We start from the raw sequence: 15,303 nt of genomic DNA on the forward strand, positions 1-15,303 counted from the left end.
CTCGTTCTCGCCTGTCCCACCATCAATCCCCGGCCCACGTCCTCCCCCTGGCCTGGAATGCCCTCCCTCTGCACATCCACCAAGCTAGCTCTCTTCCTCCCTTCAAAGCCCTACTGAGAGCTCACCTCCTCCAGGAGGCCTTCCCAGACTGAGTCCCCTCCTTCTTCTCCCCCTCCTCCCCCTTCCCATCACCCCGCCTTACCTCCTTCCCCTCCCCACAGCGCCTGTATATATGTATACATGTCTGTACATATTTAGTACTCTATATTTATTTATTTTACTTGTGGTTATTTATTCTGTTTATTTTATTTTGTTAATATGTTTTGTTTTGTTGTCTCCCCCTTCTAGATTGTGAGCCCGCTGTTGGGTAAGGTCTGTCTCTACATGTTGCCAACTTGTACTTCCCAAGCGCTTAGTACAGTGCTCTGCACACAGTAAACGCTCAATAAATACGATTGAATGAGTGAATGAAAGAAAAGTCAAACAGTTCACCTGATACAACATTCAAGCTCTGTTCCTATCGAAGGAGAAATGGAAATGAAATCTGGTTCTTGGTCTGTGACACTTTGGAAGTTATCTGTTTAAAATGCCTCTGGAGAATCATTCCCCAGCTCACTGTAAGGCCTGTAAATATTCCTGCTCTCTGCTCAATCCTTTTCAACACAGCATTTCCAGCATTTCTTTCATATTTACAGAGAGATTAACTGAATGTGTTTCTTTGTCGTGCTAGCAGGGACAGATTTATTTCTTGTGGTCTCCTGAGCTGTGGATAAAAAGATGGCTTAGCTCTTGAGAGTCCAGCAGAACAAACCAAATGCTCATTAAATCCGGGCATCATGTCGGATTCATCAGAGAGAAGATAAGTTTAACTTGATGTTAGGGGTGTGTGAGATCCAAACTCTGCAAATTAAGATGGTTGGAACCAGGCAGGACTGAAGAACTTTACTTGTCAGGCTGGTTGGAGTTGTTTTACCCCACTGGATGCAAGAAATCTACTGGATCCATGAAATCTACTGGATCCATCAGTCACCATCTATACATTTTTCAGCCTTTCAGGATCTAGAGACTGAATCTTTTCAGGTTAATACCTGTTACAATTAGTCTGCGGAGAAAGGGGAGTGGAAATAAGGACTGTTAAACTTCAGGCCACCATAGAGGTGGTCATCAGTTAGTCTAAAAGGGGAAATCAGGCTGGGAAATATGCACACATCTGGGCAATAACAACTGTCCCATTTCTGTTTGTCCCCACTGCTTATCTACAGTGTGGTGTTGAGTATATTCTTACTTCTCCACTACCTCAGTTTCCACTATTATTTGTCTCTACACAGCCAACGCTTGAGTGTACTCTTCTAAACATTTGGAGATGGGGATATTGATGGTATTCTGAAATGGAATGTAAACCTAAATGTGAGTGCATGTGCGTGCACACACACACACACACACGTATCCTGTCGTTCTATGGTTGGGTTACACAAATGATAGTTTTCTCTTGCACTGTTCCTTCTCCCTTCCCTTCTTCCTGTTTTTCTTCTAGTGGCTCTCCCCTTATTTTTTCTTTTACATTTTACATTTTCCCACCTTTAAAAACACATTTTGATTTCTGGGCAAGCGTTTATTCTTTGGTCATTGTTATTCGACTCCTTCCTTTTATGTGTGTTTATTTTGATTCCAGCATTTTTTAATTCTTCCCAAATGCTTGGAAAATTCATTCATTCATTCATTCAATCACATTTACTGAGCGCTTAATGTGTGCAGAGCACTGTACTAAGCACTTGGAAAGTACAATGCAGCAATAAAGAGAGATAATCCCTTCCCACAGCTGGCTTCTTCCAAAGTTCTTCCACAAAGTCAAGGGGACATTTGGCAAGTGTTTTTACTTTGTATTCAGGTACATCTGACTAACCCTTTTCCTCCACTTCTCTATTTTTTCAAGTCATTTTCCCTTCTTCTCAACTTATTTCTCCCATGTTTTGGCAGTATTTTGTACTTTTACTTGTCTTTACTGCTTTTTCACATACCCATCTTCTTCTCTGTATATTTCCCTCCTTCTGCTATCGCTCTGGTTTTTGCTCTTACAATCCTAGATCTTCTATTTATCAATTTTTCTAGTTGCTCTCTTTCCCCACACCTGGTCTCCTGGGATCTTACTCTCTGATTCCTTTCTGACACCAGCAGCAGTATGAGCAGATGAATTAAAAACAAAAGCACCCTTTTATCAATGGTGCATGTTAAGCACGTATTATGTGCCAAGCATTGTAGTAAGTGGTGGGGTAAATAATCAAGTTGGGCACAGTCCCTTTCCCAGATGGGACTCACACTCCAAGTAGGAGGGAGTTAACCTCCATTTTATAGTTGAGGTAACAGAAATTAAGTGACTTGCCCAAGGTCACGTAGCAGGTAGGATTAGAACCCAGGCCCTTTGGCTCCCAGGCCCGAGATCCTTCCACTAAGCCACACTGCTTCCCAGCACTTTGGATACTGTCAGTTGCTCCCCTTTTCCTGATATTTATTCATTTCTCAAAATCTCCACTTTCATCCATTCCCTTACTCTTAGCATTTATTCTTTCCTTTTACCTCTTTCCCTCCTTCCTCAGTTCTGATACTTCACCTCATTTTGTTTGGATTCACTAGTAGTCCTCCAGTATCAGCTATTTCCCTCCTCCCTCTTGATTGTCATAATAGTATTTGTTAATAATAATGATGGTGTTTGTTAAGAACTTACATAATAATAATAATAATAATAATAATAATAATTATTGTTATTATTATTATTATTATTATTATTATTATGTGCCAAACACTGGTCTAAGCGCTGGAAGCGCTTGCTATTCATTCATTCATTCATTCATTCATTCAATCATATTTATTAAGCTCTTACTGTGTACAAAACACTGTACTAAATTCATTGATTCATTCATTCAATCTCATTTATTGAGAGCTCAGTGTGTGCACAGCACTGTATTAAGAGCTTGGAAAGTACAATTCAGCAACAGACAGAAACAATCCCTTCCCAACAATGGGCTCACAGTCTAGAGGATGGAGACAGACAACAAAACAAAACGAGTAGACAGGCATCAATAGCATCAAAATAGATAAATAGAATTATAGATATTTGAGAGAGTTTAATATAACAATAAACAAATACATTCCCTGCCAACAATGAGCTTCCATGTGTCAAGCACTAGTCTATGTATTGGGGTAGATACAATATAGTCATGTCAAACATACTCCCTCTACCCCAGAGGACTCCAGGTTTGGTAAGAGGGTGAACAGGCATTGAATTCCCATTTTAAGGATGAAGAAACTGAGGCACGGAGCAGTAAAGTGACTTGCCCAAGGCCATAGAGCAGATAAGTGATCGAGCCAGAATTTGAACCGAGGTCATCTGAGTTCCAGGCCTGTGCTTTATCAATTAGACCACGCTGTTTCTCATTAGAAGGCATTTTTTTCTCAGTTGAGCGGCATTGTGTTCTCATTTTTTCACAGTGGTGACCACCCCCCTGTTCTTGGAGTGATCCAGGGAGCTTTCAGTTTGGAGCAAGTTGCACTGTGCTCCCCTGTAATCATTTCTGGGTACATAGACATTTGTTACTTGGGAGTAAGCTTAGCACAGGCTGGCTATCGTTTTCTAGATACAGTTTTTATAGGCCGGTGTTGTATGTGAAAAATATTTTATAATTTCCCTGTATAGCTCCTGAGTTTTATTCCTCTTAATAACATGATCCAATGTGGAAACAGACGCATCCAACCCCTGAGAAGCACTCTAAAGAATTCTAGTAGATTAAAATATTTGTTAAGTGCTTATTGTGTTCAGAGCACTGGACTGAGGGCAGGGAAAGAATACACCAGTGGAAATTAGATATGGTACCTGTCCCTCATGGGGCTCACAGAGCCCAGGCTTGGAAGTGAGAGGTTGTGAGTTGTAATCCCGGCTCTGCCACTTGTCAGCTGTGTGACCTTGGGCAAGTCACTAAATTTCTCTGAGCCTCAGTTACCTCATCTGTAAAATGGGGATGAAAACTATGAGCCCCACGTGGGACAACCTGATTACCTTGTATCTACCCCGGTGCTTAGAACAGTGTTTGGCACATAGTAAGCACTTAACAAAAACCAACATTATTATTATTAACAGTTTAAGTGGGAGAAAGGATTGGAGACAGAAACACCAGTAGTAAAGATACATTAAAACACAATATAAAAAGATGAACAAAATAATCTCAAAATCTTGGAGGTGATGGAGGGAGCAGCTTTTATTTCTGGCCCGGTGTGTATGGAATATGCCGGGAGTCAGGACCCTGGATGTGGAAGGGAAAGGAGCAGTTACCCTGGAAGCTTTTATCTGTGGCAATGGAGGAATGGAGTGTGAGCAGGGGAAGCTATTATCTCCATCCTGGTGCATACAGACAATGTTGAGAGCAAGAGCCCTCGGTGGAGGTTGGGAACGTAGTGGTTACCATGTGCTTTCCTCTGCAGTGATGGAGGGGTCCAAGAGAATGCAGGATCCGATTTTATCCCTGGTGTACAGATCAGACTGGGAGCAGGGACCCTTGGTGGTGGGAGGGTAGGTGGTAGTTACCACAGTGCTTCTCTTGGAGAAACTGGAAGAAACCTGAATTGAAATAGCAATGGAAGAAATCCAGAGCACTCAGCAAAATCAAAATTAGGAAACATCTACTATCTTCTGTCAGATATAAAAACTTTGACAAGTCGAAGGATGTGAGCCCCTCTCTGTCTTCTTCCTCTCTCTCTCTACATATTAATTCTATTTATCTATATTTCTGAATTTCAAGATGGCCCCAATGGAAAATAACATAATAATCAAGGTTTAATAAGACTTTGGTTGAAAACAGACCTTTTACAATTCCGATCGACTACACTGACCACCTCAGTCAGAGAGATAATCTTTCCAGATACACTACCTGGGAAAGGGGAGGCACAATTGTGAACATTTATATGGATGGAGATGTTCAAAATAAATTAAACCTTTTTTCAAGGCAATTCTGGACCCACAGTTCTTCAATATTATCAGTATTCTGCCACCAACCCTAATGAATATGGATTTTGGGAAGGGTAGAGGCAACTCTTGAGGGAATCAGAATCTGGAATTTGTATTACAGAGCTCTTCAACTTTTTTTACTGATCCACCAAATTCTTGTTTACAAAGGCTGGATTCATGGATCACTATAGTTAAATCCCAATAAACCATGTTGTTGTTTTTTAATCATTTCAGGCAAAGAGCTCTTGGCGTGTTTTCACCACTGGCAAAAGAGTGAATGGGAAATAAGAAGAACATCACAGAATTCATTCTTGTGGGATTTTCACAAAATCAGAACGTTCAGATATTTTGCTTTGTGCTGTTTTCGTTCTATTATCCTCCTAATGGGAAATCTCATTCTCATCACCATTGGATGCAGCCTTCTTATCAACCAACCTATGTATTTTTCCTGGCACACTTGTCTTCCATAGATGTGTGCTATACTTCTACCGTTATTCCCAAACTGATTCGGGACTTAGTCGCTCAAACAAAAGTCATTATTTCGACAACTGCATGTTCCAACTCTTCAACGTGCACTTCTTTACATGCATCGGGGTCTTCATTCTTACAGCAATGGCCTTTGACCAGTATGTGGCCATCTGCAGACCTCTACAGTACGTGGTCATCATGTGTAGGGAGAAGTGCAAATTCCTGATTTTGGTTTCCTGGGTTGGTGGGGCCGTCCACACATTTCCCCAATTGTTCATGGTTTTCCAATTGCCCTTCAGTGGTCCTAATGAGGTAGCACTAGGCATTGTCCCTGTCCACAAGGAGCTAACACTCTATAGGAGGAGATGGAGATTCAAAATAAATAAACTGAATGTAAATATATTGAATTTTCTTTTCTTTTGTTTTGTTTTTGTTGTTTTTATGGCATTTGTTAAGTGCTCACTACCTGCCAGGTATGGTACTAAGCTCTGGTTGGACACAGTCCATGTCCCACATAGGGTTCACAGTCTTAATCCCCCTTTTACAGATTTGATCACTGAGGAACAGAGAAAGTGAAGTGATTTGTCCAAAGTCATATGGAAGACAAATGGCAGAGCCTGGGATTCAAATCTAGGTCCTTCTGACTCCCAGGCCTGTGCTCTACCCACTAGGCCATGATAATTCTTCAAATGTTCAAAGGAATATGCAAATAATGCTACATGGATGTGCCCAGATATTGTGAAAATATTTCATTCTCTCAATAGGTTTGCCACGGCAAGATTTGGGATGGAGTGAGTCCTTTGGAGATGGGTGTTCTAGAAGAGTCCATGTGTTCCCCAAATGCGGCCTCCAACTTTTGGCCAATACAAAAATTTGAAAAGCTCCATATTTTTAACTGGACTGATGTTTTGTCCCAGTTGTCTCAAATTAAGGTAAACCTCATTCATTCATTTATTCATTCAATCAGTCGTGTTTATTGAGAGCTTACTGTGTGCTGAGCAGTGTACTAAGCGCTTGGGAAGTACAAATCAGCAACATATAGAGATGGTCCCTACCCAACAACGGGCTCACAGTCTAGAAGGGGGAGACAGACAACAACAACAACAAAACAAAACATGTAGTCAGGTGTCAATGCCATCAGAATAAATAGAATTATAGCTATGTACACATCATTAATAAAATGAATATAGTAATATATACAAATGAAATAAATATACTAATAAATATGTACAAATATATACAAGTGCTGTGGGAAGGGAAGGGGGTAGGGCACAGGAAAGGAGGGGGACAATGGGGAGGGGAGGAGGAGGAGGAGAGGAAAAAGAGGGACTCAGTCTGGGAAGGCTTCCCAGAGGAGGTGAGTTCCCAGCAGGGCCCTGAAGGGAGGAGGAGAGCTAGTTTGGCAGAGGGCATTCCAGGCCAGAGGAAAGATGTGGGCCAGGGGTCGATGGTGGGGCAGGCGAGAATAAGGCACAGTGAGGAGGTAAGCAGCAGAGGAGTGGAGTGTGCAGGATGGGCTGTAGAAGGAGAGAAGGGAGTGAGGTAGGTGGGGGTGAGGTGGTGGAGAGCTTTGAAGCTGCGAGTGAGGAGTTTCTGCTTGATTCGAAGGTTGACACGCAACCACTAGGGATTGTTGAGGAGGGTAGTGACATGCCCAGAGAGTTTCTGTAGAAAGATAATCCGGGCAGCAGAGTGAAGTATAGACTGAAGTGGGGAGAGACAGGAGGATGGAGATCAGAAAGGAGGCTGATATAGTAATGCAGTCGGGATAGGATAAGCGAATGACCCAGGAAGGAGCAGTTTGGATGGAGAGGAAAGGGCAGATCTTGGCGATGTTGTGGAGATGAGACCGGCAGGTTTTGGTAATGGATTGGATGTGTGGGGTGAATAAGAGAGCAGAGTCAAGGATGACACCAAGGTTGCGGGCTTGTGAGATGGGAAGGGTGGTAGTGCTGTCTACAGTGATGGGAAAGTCAGGGAGAGGACAGGGTCTGGTAGGGAAGATAAGCTCAGTCTTGGACATGTTGAGTTTTAGATGGTGGGCAGACATCCAGATGGAGATGTCCTGAAGGCAGGAGGAGGTACGAGCCTGGAGCGAGGGAGACAGAAAAGGGGTGGAGATGTAAGTTTGTCTGTCATCTGTGTAGAGATGATAATTGAAGCAGTGGGAGCAAATGAATTCACCAAGGGAGTGAATGTAAATGGAGAACAGAAGGGGACCAAGAACTTACCCTTGAGGAACCCCTACAATAAGGGGATGGGAGGGGGAGGAGGAGCCTGCAAAGGAGAATGAGAATGAATGGCCAGGGAGATAAGAGGAGAACCAGGAGAAGACAGAGTTTGTGAAGTCAAGGTTGGATTACATGTTGAGAAGGGGGTGGTCCACCGTGTCAAAGGCTGCTGAGAGATCTAGGAGGGTTAGGATAGAGTAGGAGCCGTTGAATTTGGCAAGAAGGATGTCACTGATGACATTTGAGAGGGCAGTTTCGTTGGAGCTTGGGAGAATATTTTTATAGTATTTATTAAGTTCTCAGTATGTGCCAGGAACTGTGCTATGCACTGGGTTAGATACAATTTAATCAAGTTGAACACCGTCCCTGTCCCACATGAGGCTCACAATCTTAGTCCCCATTTTACAGATGAAGTAACTGAGCCCCAGAGAAGTTAAGTGACTTGCCCCAGGTCAAACAGCAGACAAGTAGTGGAGCCGGAATTAGAGCCCAGGTCCTTCTGACTTCCAGGACTGTGGTCTATTCACAAGGCAATGCTGTTTCTATGCAATATGCTCTTCATGTAATTAGAAACAAGGACTAGATTGAGATGCTGTGGGAGCTACATGGATTCCCATTATTACTGCTACACTGAAGCAGGGAGAGAAAGGCCTGAAAGGCCATGTGTAAGGACAGATTTTTCAGGCAAAGTGGTGGGGCTGAGACCATAGAATCCAGAGAGTTTTTTGTGGTCTTTTTCACTAGGGATGTTAAAGTGATTCTGTGGATAATTCTCCAGGGTAGCGGTTCAGCACCGGAAGGTAGTTGGTGGGTTTTTTTGAAACAATAAATTCTTAGCTCCTCAGAAGGTTAGAAGAGGATGCAGTGCCATTGTGGACAGGCAACCAGATTTTATGCATAGTCGGTAGTCCTAATTGTACAATTCTAGTAGCATGTTAGCTCACTGTGGGCCTTGAACATGTTTATCAGCTCTGTTTGCATTGCACTCTTCCAAGTGCTTAGCATGCCAAGCACTCAGTAAATACTATTGATTGACATGAGAACCAATGCAGATTCTAATGTTGACTCTAAAGAGAATTTGATATAAGGATGGTATTCACACACCCCTTACTTTCAAAATGATTTTACTATTTAAATACTTTAACCTTAATAAAATGCCTTCATTTTTGAGATTGTCCCATTTATTTTATTGCTGAAGAAGCTACGGACAAAAAGTGACCTAGAACTCATTTAAAAGTTTTAATGTGTTCTTGCTTCTGTTTAGATGCATGTGCTTGATGATCCTACTGCTACCTAACTTTCCAAAGGCAGACAGACTGAAGAGGTACTAGCAAATCAGTCAATCAATCAATCAAAAAGTATTTACTCAGTGCTTACTATTTGCAGATCTTTTTACCAAGTACTTGAGAGAGTACAATACAACTTAGTTGGTAGATACATTCCCTGTTCACAGGAGCTGATAGTGAAAACTAAATGGACACAAACATTAGGGATTCAGGCACAAAATATGTTTATAAATCCAATATAATCCATTTTAATGAAACAATTAATTGTAATTGTGAAATTCACTATTTCAAATCACTAAAACATTACTATAACTCTCTGTTACTTGGTAATATGGAACATTTAGTGACATGGCCTTATTCAAGTGAAGAGGATTCAAATAATGGGCTGACAAGAGCTTGCAAGAAATGTGAGACCTGTATATGGAATGAACAGAATTGGAGGAATCCTCAAATATTTCCTAAGGAAAAAAAGATTTTTTTTAGTAACAAAGACAAGACAGTCTTTCCATTGAGGTGATAGGGGAAGCCATTTTCAGTACTAATAGAGACTCATCTCCTTAATCAGTTAGCAAACTGAAATCATGATTTAGATGCTTAGATGCTCCTGAATGTAGCTTTTAGTTTCAGCTCTGTCAGTTGCAAATTCATTATGGGTGAGGGTATGAATCTTGGCATTATTTAGAATCAATTATTCCTGGAAGTTTGCCTAAGATCATATATAAGTGACAGGTCAGAAAATTGAAGAGCTCTTGCAGAAATATTTTCTTAGTTAAAATTCAAACTGAACCTGTCAAGTCCTCATATCTTAACTGGTAAACCAATTTGATAGAGTCAAAAGAAAGACACTTCTAAGATATGTTCCATTTCAAATATGCCCAGTTGCATTAAAAACAAACAAACAAACAAAAAACTACTGGAGGCCAGAGAGCTTCTCAAGGGCAGGAACCATCCCTTGACTGCCTTTTGGAATACCTCTTTGAATTACTTTGAACCCCTATACCCATTTGTTGCTCGACAGATGCTGTTGACAGATTATAATCATATCAGTTCCTTAAAATAACGTTTCCAGGGCTAAAGTAAGTGCTATTGTCTAGTGGGGCCAAACAAACTTTGAACAGTCATAATAAGACTTTAGACCAATGTTCTGTAAGAAATCTGCTACCCCTCTTTCCTGAAATACAGCTGAATCTCCTGCCCTTTTTCTTAGTATTTGTTAAGTGCTTATTTTGTGCCAGCCAATGTACTAAGCACTGGGGTAGATACAAGTTAATCAGATAGGACATAGTCCAGGTCCCACATGGGACTCATAATCTTATTCCCCGTTTTACCGATGAGATAAATGAAGCACATATAAATTAATTTCATTCATTCAATCGTATTTATCAGGCACTTACTGTGTGCAGAGCACTGTACTAATCTCTTGGAAAGTACAATTTGACAACAGATAGAGACAATACCTACCTGACAACGGGCTCACAGTCCAGAACGTCACCCAACAGTCAAGTGGCAGAGTCAGAATTAGAATCCAGGTCCTCTGTATGTACTACCCATCCCAAATAAATAAAATTGGGGCTTTGTCGTTTCTTTTACTTTTTCCTTGGCGTATTCCTCCTTTCTCACTTTTATAGAATCTCAATTTATATTTCAATTAATCAAGCAATGGTATTTATTGAGAGCTTACTGTGAGCAGCGCACTATACTAAGCACTTGGGAAAGTACAACACAACAATATAATGTTTCCACTGGGTAGCATTCTTCTGCTGTGTGACCTTAGGCAAGTCACTGAAGTTCTCTGTGCCTCAGTTACTTCATCTGTAAAATGGGAATTAAAACTGTGAGCCCCATGTGGGACAACCTGATTACCCTATATCTACTCCTGCACTTAGAAGAGAGCTTGACACAGAGTAAGCCTTTAACAAATACCATAATTATTAGTATTACCTTTAGATTTGTTCCAACAGACCGCAGATTCTGAATGGCTGAGGACTATCACACAGTTGTGAGGGAGTTCATTCTTATGGGATTGACCGAGTCCCTGATGTTGAAGACAATACTTTTTGTGCTATGCCTCGGCATCTATCTCACCACACTCGTGGGCAATCTGGGGATGATGGGGTTAGTCCGGGTGGAACTCCAAGTCCACACCCCAGCATACTTCTTCCTCAGTAACTTATCCTCTGTGGTTGCCTGCTACTCCTCGGCCATTGCCCCCAAGATGCTGGTGAACTTCTTAGTGGAAATGAAAACCACTTCATTTGGTGGATGTTCTACCCAGTTGGGCTTCTTCATCATTTTTGCCACGACGGATATCCTGATCCTGGCTGCCATGGCTTTTGACCATTATGTCACCATCTGCAACCCTCTGCTTTACCCAGTGATGGTGTCGAGGAAGACATGCTTCCGACTGGTGGTGGGTTCCTTTTTAGGAGGGAACCTGAGTTCTTTGATCCACACCAACTTTACCTTCCAGCTATCCTTCTGCCCTCCAGCATCATCCGCCATTATTTCTGTATCTCTCCTCTGTTAGCCCTCTCCTGCTCTGATGCCCACATCAACAAAATCCTGATTTTTGCTCTAGGGAGTTTTGAAGCAGCAGTCTTGCTTTTGACCATCTTCTTCCCTGACCTGTTCATTATCATAACCATCCTGAGGATCAGCTCGGCCGAGGGCAGACTCAAAGCCTTCTCCAACTGCTCCTCCCACGTGACAGCCATCGTTCTATAGTACGGGATGCTGACCTTCATGAACTTGCACCCCACCTCCAGCTCTGTGATGGATCAGGAGCCGATGGTGTCCGTGTTATACCCGATGGTGATCCCCATGTTGAACCCTCTGAACTATAGCCTGAGGAACCAGGAGGCAAAAAATGCCCTGAGAAAAGTCCTGGAGTGAAAACTGGTGTCTTGGTGTAGGTACTGATCTGACTCATCCGTGATGCCCAGATGATGATTATAGGGAATGTCTTCTAGACATTTTTCATTCTGTAACCTGGGACTTCCTCTCAAAAAGACCCATAAATATCCTCAGAGTCACCCTGTTAATGGCGATGGTTTGGAAAAACAGGATGTTTTGCAAACTAACTGCCGAGGGATTGACTTGTCTATTTATTCAATGTTACTGATGGTATTAGTGTTCTCTGAGACACTGATCACAAGTAGGTATGTGATAGAAACACCTCAATCATTTTAGAATATCTATTTGCTCCTTTAAACCCACTTTCTTTTATTTGCAATAGCACTAGAAATATTGCCTTTACTTTTCTGACTCATGGTACCATTGATTTAATAGGCAAAAGTCAATTTTTTGTAATGCTGTGTTATCATTCAGAGTGGGCAGGAGTGAGCATGTGGAGGCTTTGATGAGGCAGTTTAAAGGGAGGCAGCTCCTGTTTGCCAACCCTGCTGCCTATAACTGGAAATAATATCACTGTGAAAGTTCTGAACTGGCCAAGGTAATAATGAACCATGAGTCAGCGCACAGCAGAATCAACTGGGAAAGTTATCCCACTGCTATGGACTGATAATTAGCCTGAAGAAAACCAAGTATATGCATCACTGTACACACAGGAAACCTAATAATAATAAGAAGAATTATCGTATTTGTTAAGTGCTTACTATGTGCCAGGCACGATACTAAGCACTGGGGTGGATATAAGTAAATCAGGTTGGACACAATCCCTTGCCCATATGGGGGTCAGAAGTCTCCATCCCCATTTTACAGATGAGGTAACTGAGGTGCAGGGAAGTTAAGTGACTTACCCAAGGGCATACAGCAGAAAAGTAGTGAAGTGGGGATTAGAACCCATGATCTTCTGACTCCCAGGCCTGTGCTTTATCCACTTCATCAGACTGTTTCCCTACACACAACATGGTTTAGTAGAAAGAGAACTGAACATATGTGTTTTAGAGTCTACAGTGTAAGCTCATTGTGGATGGGGAATGTGTTCATTTATTGCTACATTGTGCTACTACTACTATACTACTAATAATAGTGATGGCATTTATTAAGTGCTTACTATGTGCAGTGCACTGTTCAAAGCGCTGGGGAGGTTACAAGGTCATCAGGTTGTCCGATGTGTGGCTCACAGTCTTAATCCCCATTTTACAGATGAGGTAACTGAGGCACAGTGAAGTTAAGTGACTTGCCCAAAGTCACACAGCTGACAATTGGCAGATGCGGGATTTGAACCCATGACCTCTGACACCAAAGCCTGTGCTCTTTCCACTGAGCCATGCAATGCTTTGTACACAGTAAGTGCTCAAAAATGCAACTGAATTAATGAATGAATGGAACGTGTCGACCAACTCTGTTATACTGTACTCTCCCAAGCACTTAGTACATTGCTCAGCACACAATAAGAGCCCAATAAATATTTCTGATCAATTCATTCTCATCCTAAATCCTCCACTTGCATGCTATGTGTTGTTGGATAAGTCATTTTACTTCTCTAAGTTCCATCATCTGTAAAATGGGGATAAAATACCTGTTATTATTTCTTCTTAGCTGTAGGCCCCATGCAATAATAACAATAATAATAATTTCATTTTTTAAGCGCTTACTATGTTCCAGGCACTGAACTAAGCACTGGGATGGATACAAACAAATTGGGTTGGACACAGTCCCTTGTCCCACGTGGGTCTCACAATTTTAATCTCCATTTTACAGATGAGGTTACTGAGAAGTTAAGTGACTTGCCCATGGTCACACAGCAGAAAATAGGTGGAGCCACGATTAGAACCCATGACCTTCTCCATCCCAGGCCCATGCTCTATCCACTATGTCATGCAGTGTCTGGTCTAATTGCTTCGTATTTGTCCCAGTTCTTAACACGGTGCTTGGTGCATAGAGAGAGCCTAATGAATGCCATTAAAAATAAAACCAACCAAAGAATTTCATCAGTAACACAGAATTTGACATGGTGTCCAAATTCTGATACTTAGGAACTGCACTAACCAAAAATGCATAGGTAGCTTAAGCAGAAAATGGAATAAAAAAGGAGCAGTGTGGCTTTGGGATATTGACAGTCCTCAGATTTATGACACATTTGGTCTCTGAAAACTTTTCTTTTTAGTGATATTTGTTAAGCATTTAGTATGTTTCAAGAACTGTTCTAAGCAATGGGCTAGATACAAGTTAATCATGTGGATACAGTCCCTGTTCCACATGGGGCTCACAGTAGAGTAAGAGGGAGAACAGATACTGAATTGCCATTTTTCAGTTGAGGAAACTGTTCGCACAGAGAAGTTAAGTGACTTGCCCAAGATCACACAGCAGGCAAGTGGAATTAGAACCCAGATCTTCTGGTACCCAGACATGTACATTTTTTATTACACTATGCTGCTTCCCAAAGTCTGCTCCTTAAAGTCAAAATGAGCTGGAATCAGTTTTCTCATAGGAACAATGCTATCAACAAGAGGATGGTTCCTGAAATAAGTAACAATAATAATGATGATGGTATTTGATAAACACTTACAATGTGACAAGAACTGTTCTAAGTGCTGGAGTAGATACAAGCTAATCAGGTTGGACACAGTCCCACATGGGGCTCAGAGTCTCAATCCCCATTGTACAGATGAGGCAACTGAGGCCGAGAGAAGTGAAGTGATTTGCCTAAGGTCACATAGCAGACAAGTGGCAAATTAGGATTAGAACCCAGGTCCTTCTGACTCCCAGGCTTGTGCTCTATCCACTTAGCCATGCTGCTTCTCTCGTTGGGTCGGGTTGGGTACCCTATTTTTACCAGGAAGGCAAAGGTGGAAGCTTCTAGTTGATTGTAGTCTAAAGATTCAAATCAGAAACGTCTCTGAAGTTTTTCACCAATTAGATTTGGAGCCCTCTTTGTTACACCTAACACTCATTGCTTGTCTTCAAGCTTCGTGTTGAACCTGACAAAGCATGAACTCTGACTCCTTAAAAATCATTGGCCTTAGGACAACTCACTGTGATTCCATCTCATCAGCTATTATCTCCTCAAGGGCCAGGGTTGTATCTACCAACTGCATTGTACTCTCTCAGGCACTTAGTGCAGGTCTCTGCACACGGTAAATGTTCAGTAAATACCATGAATTAAATTCTTCCTCTGTATTCCTCACTGCCTGGAAATCCCTCCTCAGATTACAGATTTCCTTATCTTCAAAGCCCATCTGAAATCCTATCTCCTCCAGGAGGTCTTCCTCAGTTCAGTTCTAATCTCCTCATTTGCATCCCTCAGCTTCCCCATCAATACTTTTGCACCTCCTATTCACAACTCATTCTTATGTAACTTCACTTCTTCACTTCACTTCACTTCTATGTACCTCAGTTAACTCATCTCTAAAATGGG

The sequence above is a fragment of the Tachyglossus aculeatus genome, unplaced genomic scaffold (genome assembly GCF_015852505.1).
Source record: "Tachyglossus aculeatus isolate mTacAcu1 unplaced genomic scaffold, mTacAcu1.pri scaffold_125_arrow_ctg1, whole genome shotgun sequence".
Lineage (NCBI taxonomy): Eukaryota > Metazoa > Chordata > Mammalia > Monotremata > Tachyglossidae > Tachyglossus > Tachyglossus aculeatus.